The sequence below is a fragment of the Cyprinodon tularosa genome, unplaced genomic scaffold (assembly GCF_016077235.1).
Source record: "Cyprinodon tularosa strain WSP-4 unplaced genomic scaffold, ASM1607723v1 ctg504, whole genome shotgun sequence".
In the NCBI taxonomy this organism is placed as follows: Eukaryota; Metazoa; Chordata; class Actinopteri; order Cyprinodontiformes; family Cyprinodontidae; genus Cyprinodon; species Cyprinodon tularosa.
The window spans coordinates 371,834-388,029 of record NW_024039235.1 but is presented as its reverse complement, the minus strand read 5'-3'; positions in this window follow the sequence as shown (position 1 = coordinate 388,029).

Here is a 16,196-nt window from a genome sequence, read left to right as displayed (position 1 = left end):
GTAACATCATAAATGAGCCCTCACACCCCCACCAGGGACTGTTCTCCCTGCTGCCCTCTGGGGAGAGACTTCAAAGCATTAGATGCAGGTCCAGCAGATTTTTTTTGGTTTCAAAGACACTAGGAGTCCATGTCCTACAAGGAAACAACCGCATGTGTTAAGTTTTAAACACACTTTAAAGCAGCAACTGAAGAAACTTAAATTCCTACATTTTTCTTTATATTGGCAAAACTACTGATATACTGAATTTGACTTAATTTTAAAGCAGAGCACTGAGTGATTAATTAGCTGTCTAATTAGTTGTCTGACCTTTTAACAATTAAAGCTGAGAAAGGTTTGCTCGAACTGTTTTATTATTTTCAGATCATTTGCTTGCTTTTTCACTAGCAGTTAGATGGATCACTATGATTCATAGTCACAGATGGGTGTTGAGTCAAAAGTCAATTCAAATAACTGATCTTAGAGTGGAAATATAAATGAAATAAAGGTTATTATTGGAGCATTTTATGGGTGGAAAGAACTAATAAAAGATTACCTGAAACAGTTTTTCTTCCCCACTTGGAAACATAATTCTGACGTTCAGTAAAGTTCCTTCCATCAAATCTTTTCATGATAAACATAAAGTAGCACAAATGTTTATACTGCTAAGAGCTGCTGTAGAACAGAATTAGTGTTATTTTATCCTTTCTATTTGTGAAAATTTCACCAAATAAAATTTTCCCAGTGGTAATTTACAGAGCTGTCATCTCTGTGGTAAAGGTTCCTATTTAACCCACATCTTTAGTAATAGCATGTTAGGGAAGAAGGTAGTCTGACACTATGCGCAAATATAATCCTCCTTTAATCCTAGTATGGTAAAAATCCATGGCCAGGATCTATGGGAAAGTGTGCCACCATCTACCATCTCTGAATCCAATGGCTTACATTTTATGGTAAAGATCAGTAGCTTCATTGATGAGTTTTTAAAAGCAATTAAAACAGAGACAAATCTAATTTAATAGAAAATCTTTTCCTATCTTGAAAATTCTCCATATCCTTTTTGCCAAGATTATCCAACTCAAGAATGCAATTGAAATTTACAATGACTATGTTAAACTGGGAATCAGTTTGATTCATCGGTTTGAGGCAAAAGCTTAAATCATGAATTGAACTGATAAAACATTGGTTGCCATGGAGGGGGTTTTTGGAAAATAGACTGGGCTCATCTGGTTCTAACTAAGGTCTTTGATTGTCAGTTTTAACAAGCTTTATGGAGGCACATATTGGATTGACAAAATTTATCTGTGATTGTAAATTAGCCTTTGCTTGAAGCTTAATCAACTTTGATTTAAAGATAAATGCTAATAAAATTTAAATACTAAATTTGGTGATTGTGTGAATCCAAGTAGACCTATGATAATCTTTCTGTACCCAGTTATTAAATGCAACCTCAGGATGGTTTTGATGAAAATGCTCACTCTGAGTTTCACCTTGGGTGAGGTTTTGGATCGTTCCTTCTTTCTCCTGCTCCTTACTGTGACTGATGACCTTGAGTGAGCCAGGCCAAACACATGTCTGGCCTTGCGGAGGTGTTTGACTTCTGGTCAGAGCAGACATTTGACAGAACATACCACCCAGTTCGACAGCAGTCCCCCTCCAGCACAGCTATTATAAGTAGTAGGTCCAGCCTCTTCCTACGTCAGTATAAATGTTTTCCAATGAGGTCAACCATCTATCTCTATGTGTTTAAAAGATTCATAATATATATATAAAAAATTGGACACTCAACAGCTTATGGAATAAGAGTTACCATTACACAACCAGTGCACAGCACTCTACTATACTTTTCTTGCTACACATATATTATAATCTGACTTTAAGCAACTTAAAGAAATTTGTGTTTAATCAATATTCCCAGAAGATGAATTCAAATAAAAGCATCAGTGGTATTATGCCTGCAAAACAGAACTTATACTTCTTAAGTCATGTTTAGCTTAAAGGAGGACTCAAATAGAGAACTGACAGAGAACAGCTGACAAAGACCTAGATGATGATGACCACTAAAACCTTTTACAGAGAAGGAAAACAAACAGAATTTTCTAGTAAAAATACATGAAAAACCAGATGCTAAATAGGTACATAGTCATGTTTGAATTTTTTAAAATATATACAATAGTAATTCACTCTAGTTACATACATCATTTTTTATGATACATTGTGTTCTGCTGGCATATTTAAGCTTTTGTCTCTTAAATTTTTGCTTAAAACTTATATATTTACCATGACAACATCATGTGCCTGGGATTAAATCACTGCACATGTGTAAAATTAGTCCAACAAGGTTGGCAAGTGTAGAACTCCTAGCTTAAAAAAATAAAAAGGAAAATTGAAGTGTTAAAAGGCACTTAAGATGTCTGTTTCTAAAAGGGATACAACTACAGTTGCGCTGGGAAAGCAGAATGACTGCTGGAGTGTGCCAAAGCTGAAGCTAATGCTCAGGACGCCTGCCATTGCTAGTAGGACTTGTTTAGCAGCTGTGTCAATAGCCAGCAGCTGACTTTCAATTAGTTCAGCGGCACTGCCAGTAGATGGGGCCACATCTCTTTATTAATTAAAATCCTCCTTCTCACATTTAAGGCCTTAAATGGCCAAGCTTCATCTTACAACAGAGATATGATTGTTCCTTATGTTCCTAAAAGAGCACTTAATCTGCAGCTTTACAAGTGGTTCCTAGAATTTATAAAAGTAGAATAGGAGACAGATCTTTAAGTTAGTGAGGCAGTAGGGTTGCCAACAAAAAGGGACACCTCCTGGTGTGGTGATTTTTTTTTAGCCCCCCTTTGTGTGCGAAAGGATTGATTTTCTTTTTTACTATTTGACTCAAATCTGCATTGAATTAGATGCATATTTGTGAGTGACATGAACACATGGAAAACAAATTATTATTAGCAATTCAATTAAATACAAAATAACAAACTTTGATGAATAAAATAAGTATCTTAAACATAAGCCTGGCCTGCTTAACCTCATAATGTAAAAATGAATGTAAAACAATAAATAAATAGTGCACATGTTTTGTGCAACAACAAACTTGTGCAAACTTGTAAACATATTTGTGCCTTAAATGCAATGACTGAAGGCTACGGTTGTAAAACAAAAAAGTTTCTTCCACTTGTATTTCCTTTGAACTTTGCAGCAGTGAGAAGTTGTTTGTCTTTGAGTGCAGCAGAGTAAAGCTACTCCGTTCGTCCCCTATACTGCTCTGTTGTCTGTCGCTATCTTCTCCGTGAGCAACACTTGGCTTGACCAATGGGATGAGGGTATTCTGGATCCTTACATATATGTTGTTAACTCTGTGGTCACAACGCAGGACAGGGCACGGGAACAAGTTTACCATAAGTTTTGTATCTAACATACCCTTGTTCTTTATTTTCCATTAGCTTTTTACTGACATTTTTTTTACTCTAACAGTAATACGGGACAAAGTGCATTCCTTTTCCACTAAAAACGGGACAGGTACTTCCATTTCTAAATACGGAATGATTCTGTTTTTCAAGGGAAGGTTGGCAACCCTATGAGGCAGTCACCCTGTCTACTTTTAAGGGTAGGCTTAAAGCTTTCGTTTTTGATAAAGCTTATAGTTAGAGTTGCTCAGGTTATCCTGGGCTATCTCTATAGTTATGCTGCTATAGGCTTAGGCTACTGGAGGATATAGGGACCCCTTTTCATCATTCTGCTTCATTCTCTTTTCCGTCACTTGGCAAAATTTCTTAATTCAATCTCTAACGTTATGCTCTCTCTGCTTTTTCTCATAGTAGCTTCATCTTGTGTGTTCCTGTTTGGCTGTGACACCATCCTGGAGATAAATATCAGCTGTGCTTTGGCCATCAACACCTTTGTTTATAGATGTTGGAGCTCGGCCTGTTTTTCAGTTTAGTCCTGTTTCTCTGACTGTGACTGGCTGGATGTGCTCTCTGTCATCCTCTGACATGGAAACTGGCTCGGAGCTCGTCTGCCTGGCTGTAATTTTCCTGCAAGGGGCCGCCTGTGGAGCTGGCTGACAGTTGCCATTAGTATCTCTACTTCTTTTTCTATGTATGCATCTGTCTTCTCAAACCCCATTCTGCCTCCACAAATGGCCGCTCACACTGACCACAATTCTGTTGGAGGTTCCTTCCTGTTAAAATGGAGTTTTTTCCTCTCTACTGTCATTACAGGCATGCATGGTATGAAGGATTGCCTTCAAGTCAATTAGATGATGCAATCAACTGGTCTTCCTTAGATAGAAAACTTAGAGTCAGTTTGACTGAATGATCTGGCTGAATTGTCTCGGTAAAGTACCTTGAGATGACATGTTGTGAAATAAACAAACAGAATTTAATTTCATTTAATTTATGTCAGCTCATTGCACCCTGGGCTGGGGTTCTATTTGGGCTCAAACAGGATAATCACTAGAGACAATGATGAGGTCGGTTACAGGGAGGAGGTGGATCGTCTGGCTGAGTGGTGCAACACAAACAACCTGCAGCTGAACACCAAAAAGACCAAGGAGCTCATTGTGGACTTCAGGAGGAACGCTGACCCACATCCACCTATCCACATCACCCTTAGCAAAAAGTAGTATACTTGAAGTAAATTCCATTAAGAATACTTAAGTATAAGTTTAGAAAGTATACTGAACAATCTACTTTTAGTGTACTTGAAATATTACTAAAATAATACTTCTTCGAACTAAATTGGGACATTTTTAAGTTTACTAAAGTATACTTAAAGTATACTTTAGTAAACAATAAAGTAAACAATAGTATAGTCAAGTACACTTGACTATACCAGAGGGGTTGAAAACTGCCCGCCGCATTGCTCAGGCACCGCTCCCTGCCATCAAGGATATCTACAGAAGCGTTGTCTGAAAAGGAACGGCACAATCACCAAAGACTCTACTTACCCTGCACACACACTCTTCTCACTTCTCATTCTTATGTATTATATAGCCTCTTACAATTACTCTCTGTTTAGATATACCATTTATAGTCCATGCAAACATAGTCTCTGTGCACATGTAAATAGATATTTATCTCCAGTATAGCACTTCTGGAGAGATGCAAACTACATTTAGTCGCATTGTACTTGTTACAGTGTAATGACAATAAAGTTAAATTGTTTTCTATTCTATTCAGTTCAAAATACTATCAGGACAAACACGTCCTATAAATAGCTCTCAGGTGAGAAATGGACAACAGCTAAGAAGAATTAAGGTTGTGATAGGCAAAACTGTAGAGAATAATAATATGGAAATACCGAAAACAAGGGCATGTCATCAGAACCACAACTAAAGAGCTAGGGATCATAACAGTTAGAAGTTGTTTCTTAGATTTAAATTGAGGTGTAGTAAAGAAATATCCTTTTTACATGAACTAAGACATCATTTTCCTCTCCACTGTCGCTACAAGCATGCTCTAATTGAATTTTCTCTGTAAAAACCCTTGTGTTTGGAAATGCCGCTATATAAAAAAACTGAACTGAAGTTAACTTTGATATAAATCTTGACAAAATTCCCAGTGAAATTGTTTTAATAACCATCTGGTTTTCACTATATAAAGTTTTAATCTCAGTATGTTGGTGATTTTTAATTTAGAGATGTATACTTGTTTAATTAGACTGAAGGATGTATAATTTAATTTCATCTGCCTTTATTTTCTACTTTGCAATGTGATGTTGATCTCTGGATCTCAGAACTCAACCAAAAAATTACACACCTTTTATCACTAATCACTTCGTGAAATCGATTAAAGGCAGCGGCCTAATTAAAAATATCGTAACACTAGAATTACTGAAGCAAAGCTAGACTTCTTCATCCTTCTGAAAAAAGTGTAGTCCTTCATTCACTAACCTGGTGAGTCTGCATTAAAAGGTCAAAATGTGAAGTCTCTCTTTCTTGCAGCAAAAGACTACTTATTGTGTGGAGTTATACATAATCTTTAAGCTTTGTCAGACATAGGCCTAGTTATAAAACCTCTTTTTTTTGTTCTAGCCATATATGCAGGTCAGAACCATAAAAATTGTTATTGTTGCACTTGAACTCTGAAAGAATCCTTGTCTATAGAGCCTAGCTCTTGTGAGTTCATTTCTACATGTATAATGAAACTGTTAAAACTGTGTCTGTTTCACAGTGTGTTTCTACACCTAGGCAAAAAAATTAAACCCCAAATGATAAAAAAAAACTGAGATAAAGGATGTGGTTCTTTCATTGTATCTCCTGAAGTCCTTGCTTCGTCGACCAAAATGCAAGTCTCATACAGTTTATCCCCAAAACACATCTCTGGCATGATGAAATAATACCTGCAATTTAGATTTGCAAGTAGTATTTATGCTCAATTTTGCAGGCTTGAAAACCTTTTCTTTTTTTTTTTTTATCGTTTTGGCCCTCATTTAACTACTGTGGGTTGTAAAATTTGACACGTGAAAGCCTGGGTCGAATAAAAGACAGAAAAAAAGGTTTTCAACATGCACGGGTTACCAAAGTCACTTATAAGAAATCAGACAGAACACATTCAAACATGGCCATTATAGCTATATTTTACTAACTAAAATAAATTTTCATGGTTGACAGGAAATTAATATTTTTGATCCGATCTCGTTTTATTTATCACACCTGTCAAAAGCAAAATAGCAGAAGCAAAATATATGGGTTAACTACTAGTTTGACAAGTTCTCTAAACAATGCTTTCACAAATACTGTTTGTGTGAAAATCAAAATGATCAAGCAGACATATAGAGTTCAGGCATAACATTATGGCCACATACCTGACTGTCATGATCTTGGCACTGATGACTGGATTATTAGTTAATTTCTTCCACCTGCTTGGCTCTGCCCAGTTTTCATTTGCTCTCATCTGATCCACCTGTTCCAGTTCCTATTTAAGCTGCCTGTTTCCAGCCATCAGTGCCAGATTATTCAAGCCGCGTGCAAGAGTTCTCTAGGGCACCCAGTCTGGTTCTGCCTGTTCCTGTCTTCGGACTGCTGTTTGGATTCTGCCTGTTAATGAACTTGGATCTGTCCCCCAATCAGATTTCGGATTCCTTTTTGGGACCTTTTCATCTCTCTGATCTCCTGGCCTGCACATCCGCTCCTGCATCAACACCTGCTCTGGATTTTTCCTCTGGATTCTTCTGCTCTTCCACGTCGGCTGGCTTCCACTTGTCAGTCAGCTCTGCCTTACTCCTGGAACTCTCTGGGTGGCTCCAGTTACATGATGTGGAGAAATCATCTCACTGGTTTCCACTCCTTCCTGTGGGCACAGACAGAACTTAAGAACCAGGACTCACATGCTTGTTATCGTTCCCTGTTTGAGTTTCTTGGTCACCAACCTGAGTATCTACAGGTGCTGGTCATAAAATTAGAATATCATGAAAAAGTAGATTGATTTCAGTAATTCCATTTAAAAAGTGAAACTTGTATATTATATTCATACATTACATACAAACTCATATATTTCAGATGTTTATTTTGTTTAATTTTGATGATTACAAATGACAACAAATGAAAATCCCAAATTCATCATATCAGAAAATTAGAATATTACTGAAGACCAATAAAAACAAAGGATTTATAGAAATGTTGGCCAACTGAAAAGTATGAACATGAAAAGTATGAGCATGTACAGCACTCAGTATTTAGTTGGGCCTCCTTTGGCCTGTATTACTGCAGCAATGCGGCGTGGCATGGAGTCGATCAGTCTGTGGCACTGCTCAGGTGTTATGATAGCCCAGGTTGCTCTAATAGTGGCTTTTAGCTCTTCTGAATTGTTGGGTCTGGTGTATTGCATCTTCTTCTTCACAATACCCCATAGATTTTCTATGGGGTTAAGGTCAGGAGAGTTTGCTGGCCAATTAAGAACAGGGATACCATGGTCCTTCAACCAGGTACTGGTAGCTTTGGCACTGTGTGCAGGTGCCAAGTCCTGTTGGAAAATGAAATCTGCATCTCCAAAAAGTTGGTCAGCTGCAGGAAGCATGAAGTGCTCTAAAACTTCCTGGTATGTGGCTGCGTTGACCCTGGACCTCAGAAAACACAATGGACCAACACCAGCAGATGACATGGCACCCCAAACCATCACTGACTGTGGAAACTTTACACTGGACTTCAAGCAACGTGGATGAAGTGCCTCTCTTCTTTTCCTCCAGACTCTGGGACCTTGATTTCCAAAGGAAATGCAAAATTTACTTTCATCAGAGAACATGACTTTGGACCACTCACCAGCAGTCCAGTCCTGTTTCTCTTTAGCCCAGGCAAGACGCTTCTGACGCTGTCTGTGGTTCAAGAGTGGCTTGACACAAGGAATGCGACAGCAGAAACCCATGTCTTTCATACGTCTGTGTGTGGTGGTTCTTGAAGCACTCACTACAGCTGCAGTCCACTCTTTGTGAATCTCCCCCACATTTTTGAATGGGTTTTGTTTCACAATCCTCTCCAGGGTGCGGTTATCTCTCTTGCTTGTACACTTTTTTCGACCACATCTTTTCCTTCCCTTCGCCTCTCTATTAATGTGCTTGGACACTGAGCTCTGTGAACAGCCAGCCTCTTTAGCGATGACCTTTTGTGTCTTGCCCTCCTTGTGCAAGGTGTCGATGGTCGTCTTTTGGACAACTGTCAAGTCAGCAGTCTTCCCCATGATTGTGTAGCCTATAGAACTAGACTGAAAGACCATTTAAAGGCTTTTGCAGGTGGTTTGAGTTAATTAGCTGATTAGAGTGTGGCACCAGGGGCCATCAATTTTGAACCTTTTCACAATATTCTAATTTTCTGATATGATGAATTTGAGATTTTCATTTGTTGTCATTTGTAATCATCAAAATTAAACAAAATAAACATCTGAAATATATGAGTTTGTATGTAATGTATGAATATAATATACAAGTTTCACTTTTTAAATGGAATTACTGAAATCAATCTACTTTTTCATGATATTCTAATTTTATGACCAGCACCTGTATCTCTACAGAGATTCCAGTAAGGCAGCCCCAGCTGACGAGCCACAGTGTACTGAGCAGTCAATAAAGCGTTTGCCGTCTGCCTGAATTCTGGGTCCTTGACATGCTTTTGCTTCCTCATTTTCTTGAACAATCCTGGCCTATTTATGCATGGACCCCCCTAGAACTTTGTAGGTGTTCTGCAATATTTTGACACAAGATTTTAGCAGCAGATTATTTTTCTAAAACATACTAATAAAAATACTAAAGTACTAATATAAATCCCAAATTCACTGAAACGGTCCATGTTAGGATATCAAAACATCAACTCAGTTTTAGGTTCTTTAAGTCATTCTTTGAACTTTTTAGTTTTTGTTTTTTGGTAGGCTAGAAGCAGCATCATATTGAAAGAGGCCATAGCAATCAGAAAATTGTCATGATTGGTTCACTAGGTTAAACCCACATGCAGAACACTAACGGAGACAGAAGGAAGTTTAACAATGTTTATTTGGAGAAGAACACACAGAGTTAATACTGGTTCAGGTGCTGGTCCAGGACAGGTCTCACAGTTATCTGAAGGAGATGAGAGTTTGGTTAGCCAGGGACCTATATGGCTGGACTGGTGAGTTAAATACAGATGATACCTTGAAGAGGTTCTGATAGATCCTTGAGAGGGGGAACCGGTTGGGTCCAGACACAGAGGGGCCAGAGAGAGTTTAGCAGCAGCAGCGTCTAGCCTCTAGCTAGGGATTGATGGATCTGAGTTGTTTCCTAGCTCTTCCCAGAGAGCTGATTGGAGTCCAGGCTGAGATCTTCAGGTTTGGCTTACTTGGGCAGGCAGGCAATCTTCCAGGTTAAGCTCCTCCAGAGCTTCAGACCTCAGTCGGCTTTTTCTATGAGCAAAGAAGACAAAAACAGGTTAGATGACTAGTTACTCTCAAGAGTCCACTAGTGATCAAAAGATAATCAGAGACTCAGGTTCGCTAACCAAACTGGGTCAACACTGAGGCGTTGAAGGAAGGTCTGACTGTTGCTTAAGTAGTGTGGTCTTCTGATGAGCTGATGACTCCTAGGTGTGCTGAGAGCTCCAGCTCAGGAATCCACAGCGCTCTCTGCTGGCGACAGGTGGCAGATCTCCAGATCCTAAAAAAAAATAATTTTTTTTCTGTATAGGGTGTACATGGTCTGCAACTAAGCTCTGGAGTCATGTTTGCAGGGTTTATAAAGAATGGCGGTGACAAGTGTAACTATGGTCCTACAAGTTCCAAATGACTAGCGAAGAACTTGATCCTTCAGAGTTTTCTTTATTTGAGAGAAGATGAAGAGACTGAGCTCCCAGTGTCATGTGATAATACAGAATCAACGGTATCGGGACAGGGTCCACATGTCACTATGCTGGCACATATGTGACCATGCTGGCATAAGATACTTGACCAGAGACATTACCTGTGTAATGATCATTCAGTGCACCGCTGGGGCTCAATAGGGGGATATTAAAACACAAGAACAGGGAGCAATAAAGAGCTAAAGAACTAAATTACAGGTAAGATCACAGAAGAAGACCAGAACATGAAGCATGGCTGACTAATAAATTAAATCAAGAGAAGTCAGCTTTTATATTGAGGGAAGAGTGGGGTACGACAATGGATCAAGGTGAGCTAGTAAGCAGAACGTGAAACAGGTGGGAGTCCTGAATGCTAAGGAGGAAAACACAGGAGAGAAGACTATGTAATACACAGTGAACTTAGTTGCACACATTTCTAGTCTGTCGTAAATGAAGGAAGGGGTGTATAAACTCTTAAACCAAAGGCTGTGATGCACTAACACCTTCAGATCAAAACCATCATTAATGCCTTCAGTGGCTTTGGCTACTGTGACTTGTGTACTGGTTTGGACGAAGCATCCCCAACAAGCATCGATGAGCCTTATTCTCTTTATACCTATTGTTGCAAATATGCAGCAAACCCTTTTGATTTATGTACACAGCCAAGATAGCATAGGGATACCCCCAGCTCTAGTTTTTACACATTCAGTGTGCACCTAGGAACCATTGGCAAGCTCTTGTTTCCATTACAACTGGTCCCTAACTGTGTTATCAATGACTGTTTTCAATGTTGTCACAAATTTGTAATATACTTACATTTTTATGTAAGAGACATTTTATAAGTTTAAATTTGGCTAAATAATAACTTGGATAACGCTAAATGGAAATTAAACAAATTACTTAGAAAATGCAGAATGACATAAATCAAAGTGTTACTGAAAACCCAAAGTGAGAACTTAAAGGAATAGTACACCCAAAACATGATTAGCCTTCATTTTCTACTTACCCCCATGCTGAACAACACCCTGGAGTACTTTTTTGATATCTCAAATGCATCTGGAGATCTGGGAGGCTTCTTGCTGTCTGCTGACATTCAAATAATGGAGGTCTATGGTGACCGAGACAGAAAGGTCCATAAAAGTCCACAAAAAACGTGTCAATATTCCTCCATACTGCTCGTCCAATGTATTCCAAGTGTCCTGAGTGGGTAGCATCCAGAATTTACTCGAAACGAAGTCATTTAGAATGTTTTTAGAGCATAAACAGTAGTGTATAGGATTTCCTGAAAGCGCGCACATGCGCGCTCACGATGCTACGGAAGCCGGCAGACCAAACCAGCGCATTCAGCTCGGCAAAGAACTCATGCTCTTCCTCAACACTGAAGTCCTCAGACATTTTTCTTTCGTTGTTTCTGTCTTTGCACAGGTAAACAGCACATTTCTTCTTCTACGCTTGCATTATTGGCAGAGCAGACGCTGAATGCGCACTTTCATCTGGTTTGATCTGCCGGCTTCCGTAGCGTCGTGAGCGCGCATGTGCGCGCTTTCAGGAAATCCTATACACTACTGTTTATGCTCTAAAAACATTCTAAATGACTTCGTTTCGAGTAAATTCTGGATGCTACCCACTCAGGACACTTGGAATACATTGGACGAGCAGTATGGAGGAATATTGACACGTTTTTTGTGGACTTTTATGGACCTTTCGTTTTCGGTCACCATAGACCTCCATTATTTGAATGTCAGCAGACAGCAAGAAGCCTCCCAGATCTCCAGATGCATTTGAGATATCAAAAAAGTACTCCAGAGTGTTGTTCAGCATGGGGGTGAGTAGAAAATGAAGGCTAATCATGTTTTGGGTGTACTATTCCTTTAAACAGAACCTAAAAGTCTAAAAGGGGAAGAATCATGACCAATACAGTATGTATATATTTAGAGAGAGAAAGAGAGGAAGAAACAGAGATTTGGATGTCAAGAGGTTAAGTTAGAATTTTGAAATTGCTTAGATCAAACTATAAGAGCTTTGCCCTTGGTGTTAAACTGCCACAAATGCGTATGCTGCTCATATTTCCTCCTTCTAACTGCATTGAGGAAAAATATTGACTCGCTGCCTTATACTGTCTGTTCTACCAACTAAAAGGGGGAAAGACAAAATGAAAATTATTCTTTCCCTTTCCTAGTTCATTTTATTATACTCTGATTCTGTTCCAAAATTAAATTTAACTCTTAAAATAATCCATGTTAGGTGAAGGATCATAATAGAAAAGAGCAAAAATAGAACTACACACCTTAGAAATAATAGATATCTGAAAAAAATCATCTGTTGTTACTGTAAATATCTAAAAGGAAAAAAAAAATGTTTCCTACCTTGCTGCTTTTGGTTCATGTGTCTCATGGTATAAATCCATTTTCAAGATAGTGTATAAATCTCTGGGGAGATACTCGTGGAAATGAAAACTTACTCTAACTATAAAATCTACAAATGTTCTTTCTAAGGTTGTGGTGACGCAATAATGGCAGCATTGCAAGTTTTTGTTAAAATCAAATCTTTCTTCTCAGTGTGTCGGTAAATCAGTTTTGTGTATACATAGGGCCAATTCACAACACTGGCAGAAATTATAATCAGATCATACAATCAGATTGGTTAAAAAATGTCTATCTAATTTTAGATAGAAAAGTAGGGAATGGTTTGTTCAAAATTAGTGATAAAAGAGATGCCATGCCATTAGCCACTTGGATCTGCACATATCCCATGTGAGCCCAACTTGGCCAGAGTAAGATGCGAGGATAACACATACATACCTTCATATCAAAAGGTTTAATCAACATTAATCTCTTTAGGTTACCTCATACATTCTGTAATATAAAAATGCATGGAGAAAACAAATTAAATGAGAATACATGAGGAAGAGAGTTCTTTTTGACAGAAAAATATCAATGGGGTATTTTGTTGTAACTGCAAATTATCTTTGCTATAACTCCCAGACAATACCTAATAAAAGAAATCAGCTTTTCCACATTACTTTATGCACTACCACAGTGCAGAGTGGTTCGAATTGTTCTATGGTTTACAAATATGTGCAAAGGATAAACTGTAGGAGCTAAAACTATTTCTTCAAACTATAGTTTTGCTGTGAAGTAATGTTAAACCATGTCTTTATGTTGTTTTTAAGATATCCAGAGCCACTCACAGCAAGGTTTAGATTTTATAAATAGCCTCTTATGGATTGTACTGAATTCATTCCTCTCTGACATACTTTAAGAAGGACGACACCTATAGGTTCTTGAAGGAAAATGAATCTGAGGTCCGCAAGAGTTGGAGAGATCCAACCTCATACTAGCAGGAACAATATGGTTTTTTTTAGTTTGGTTTGACATTTTCTGAAACAAGTTCAGAAACAAGACAATGTATGCAAAAAAAAAGCTTTAAATAAAAAATACAGGGGTGAAAAAAATCATGCCATCTGCCTGCAAAAGAGACACATCCTCTAGCACAGCATGAATCTGATCATAAACGCATAGCATAATCACAGAAACACTCTGCGATAAGTAAAGTGAAGACATGGATGATTTAAGGACTCCCTCTACACTCTCCGTCATTCTTGGATATTCAAAGTTGAATAAAACCAACTGGATGTGATGTCAGCTGTTTTGAGGGGGGCTGTGACACTGGCTCCACATGTTACTTGGAAATTTTTATGGCTTTAGAGTTAATGTTTCCCCCCCCCAAATGCGATTAAATGAAAGAAAACAGAACACTTATTTAGAACTATGACAAATAAATGCAACTTTTACTGCTAATACAAGGTTATGATGTGTTTCTTTTGTTTTATGCAATCATGTTAATAATCACTGCGTGTCTGCTAGTGTAAACACATCTGGACATAAAACCTCAGCGGAAGCATGGTCTGTACATCTGTTCCCTGCAAATCAGCTTTTCAAAAACACTTTGAAGGGGAGACATTCAAAGCTAACAGACATACTAAACACAACACATGTGTACCATCCAGGGTTTAATTGTAAAAAATAGTGGTTATCATATCCTCCAAGGGAAAAAAAAAGCTATTAGAAATATATTTTGTAGTCAGTGTGATTCTTCAAACACATGATCAGAAAAGAAAAAGCCTTTAGCTTAAGAGAAAGTTTCCAGTTTATTTCTTTTTTTTAAAATCAGAAGAGTCATTTCGTGGATGACTGTTAATCTTCCTTTACACTGTGTGCTAACTGGTCCTATCTGTACAGAATGAAATCTATTAAAGCCACAACTGAATGGTTGTTTGTTTTAAAAATCAAAATGTATTGTAAAGGCAATTTATTCCTTGTGTGATTTTAAAACCTATGTTTTGCTGCCCTCACCTGTCTCTTTATAGTACTGCAACCCCACAAACAATAAAACATGCAAAAATATATATATTCTTTTACTGTTACAACTCTTTTTAGCAATGTAAAATTTGTTTCCTGTCAATTATGTAACACTGAGTGTGAATCAATTAATCAAGCTTTAATTTTAATAAACTGGTTGTGAGAATACATGTAATTGTACTGATTTATTTGTGTAGCCTTTCAGCTATGCAGTCAAAGTGCTTCAGAATAGAAAACAAAATGATTTATTCCCAAAACATCCAAAAAGAGCTTGGGGGAAGACATCAGGGATTTACCACACAAGGATAAACTTAACGTATCAGAGAAGGTTGTTGCTGAAACATTAAGTGTTTGTAAAACAAGCAAGGGTGGTAAAAGCTTGTGATGTGCGTCTGCCTGTGTGCAATGACCCTGCACATGGCCTGTGCCTGCAGTCATACTTGGCAAAGGGGGATGGACTGCCTGGGTTGCGATTGCATGGTAGCCATGGTTAGGAAAAGAACATATGGATGTGCGGGCTCAGAGCGGCTGTGACTGGCTGGTGCTGGGTGGATGCTTTGACACATTGGCTACCTACCTAGTTTCGGGCTAAACCCGGGCTACGCTGCTGTCCTTATTTGATAATGCCCTGTCCCAGCCTCTCTTTTTGCCTGCCTTCTTTCCACACTGGGGGTCTGCAGATCTCCTCCTGAGTCTGTGGACCTGTTCCCTCCAGGGGAATTGCCCTCCAGACCAGGGAGGCAATTCCTAGGTAATTCCCCTGTGTGCTTGTGTATGTCCGTACAGGCGTAAGGGTAGGAATGTGTGATAAGATGCATATGAATCTTCTTTGTCTACTTGTCAGATTGAGTGTTTGCCTACACCCCCCCTCCCAAGGATGAGCAGGGCCTGTCTCCTCCCCCTCCTAATGCTCCCCGCCAATGACAGGTGTCTGTGTCTGCTAATGCAATACATCAGAACTCAAATACAACCAGAAAACAACACAAAATGAAAATAAAAACCAATGACAACTAAAAAAAGAAAACTTAAAATGTACCAAAAACACGACAGGGTGTTGTTTCTCATGCCTGGCCTAAGACTCCTGGCCCTGTGGGGTCCCCGCTAGGGGGTCCAAAACAGGACACACACAAAAATGAAAAAGACACCACCATATTGGTTACAGTTTATAGCGTAATAAAACAACATAACAACTCCATCATGTACTATCAACAAGGCAGCTCTGCTGTTGTAGGCTTACATACGAATATAAGATTTTCTAAAAATATAATATATTTCAAAAATTTCAAATTAAAGCTTTTTGAATAAGTTTATTCAATGTTTGGGAACACTAAGCTGGTTGGAGATTTAATGCATATTTTCCAGTGAAAAAAAATTCTGTACAATAATATTACCACATGCTGAAATTGGCACTAAAATCATCTTACAAGGAAATTCCTTCATATGCAGTTGCAGTATCCACAAATGTAGTTATACAGTACTGATGACTGTCTTTGTTTAATCATATTTAATTCACAAATGAGCATTGGCGTCTACAGACATTTTTCAAATAATTTCCTATGGTG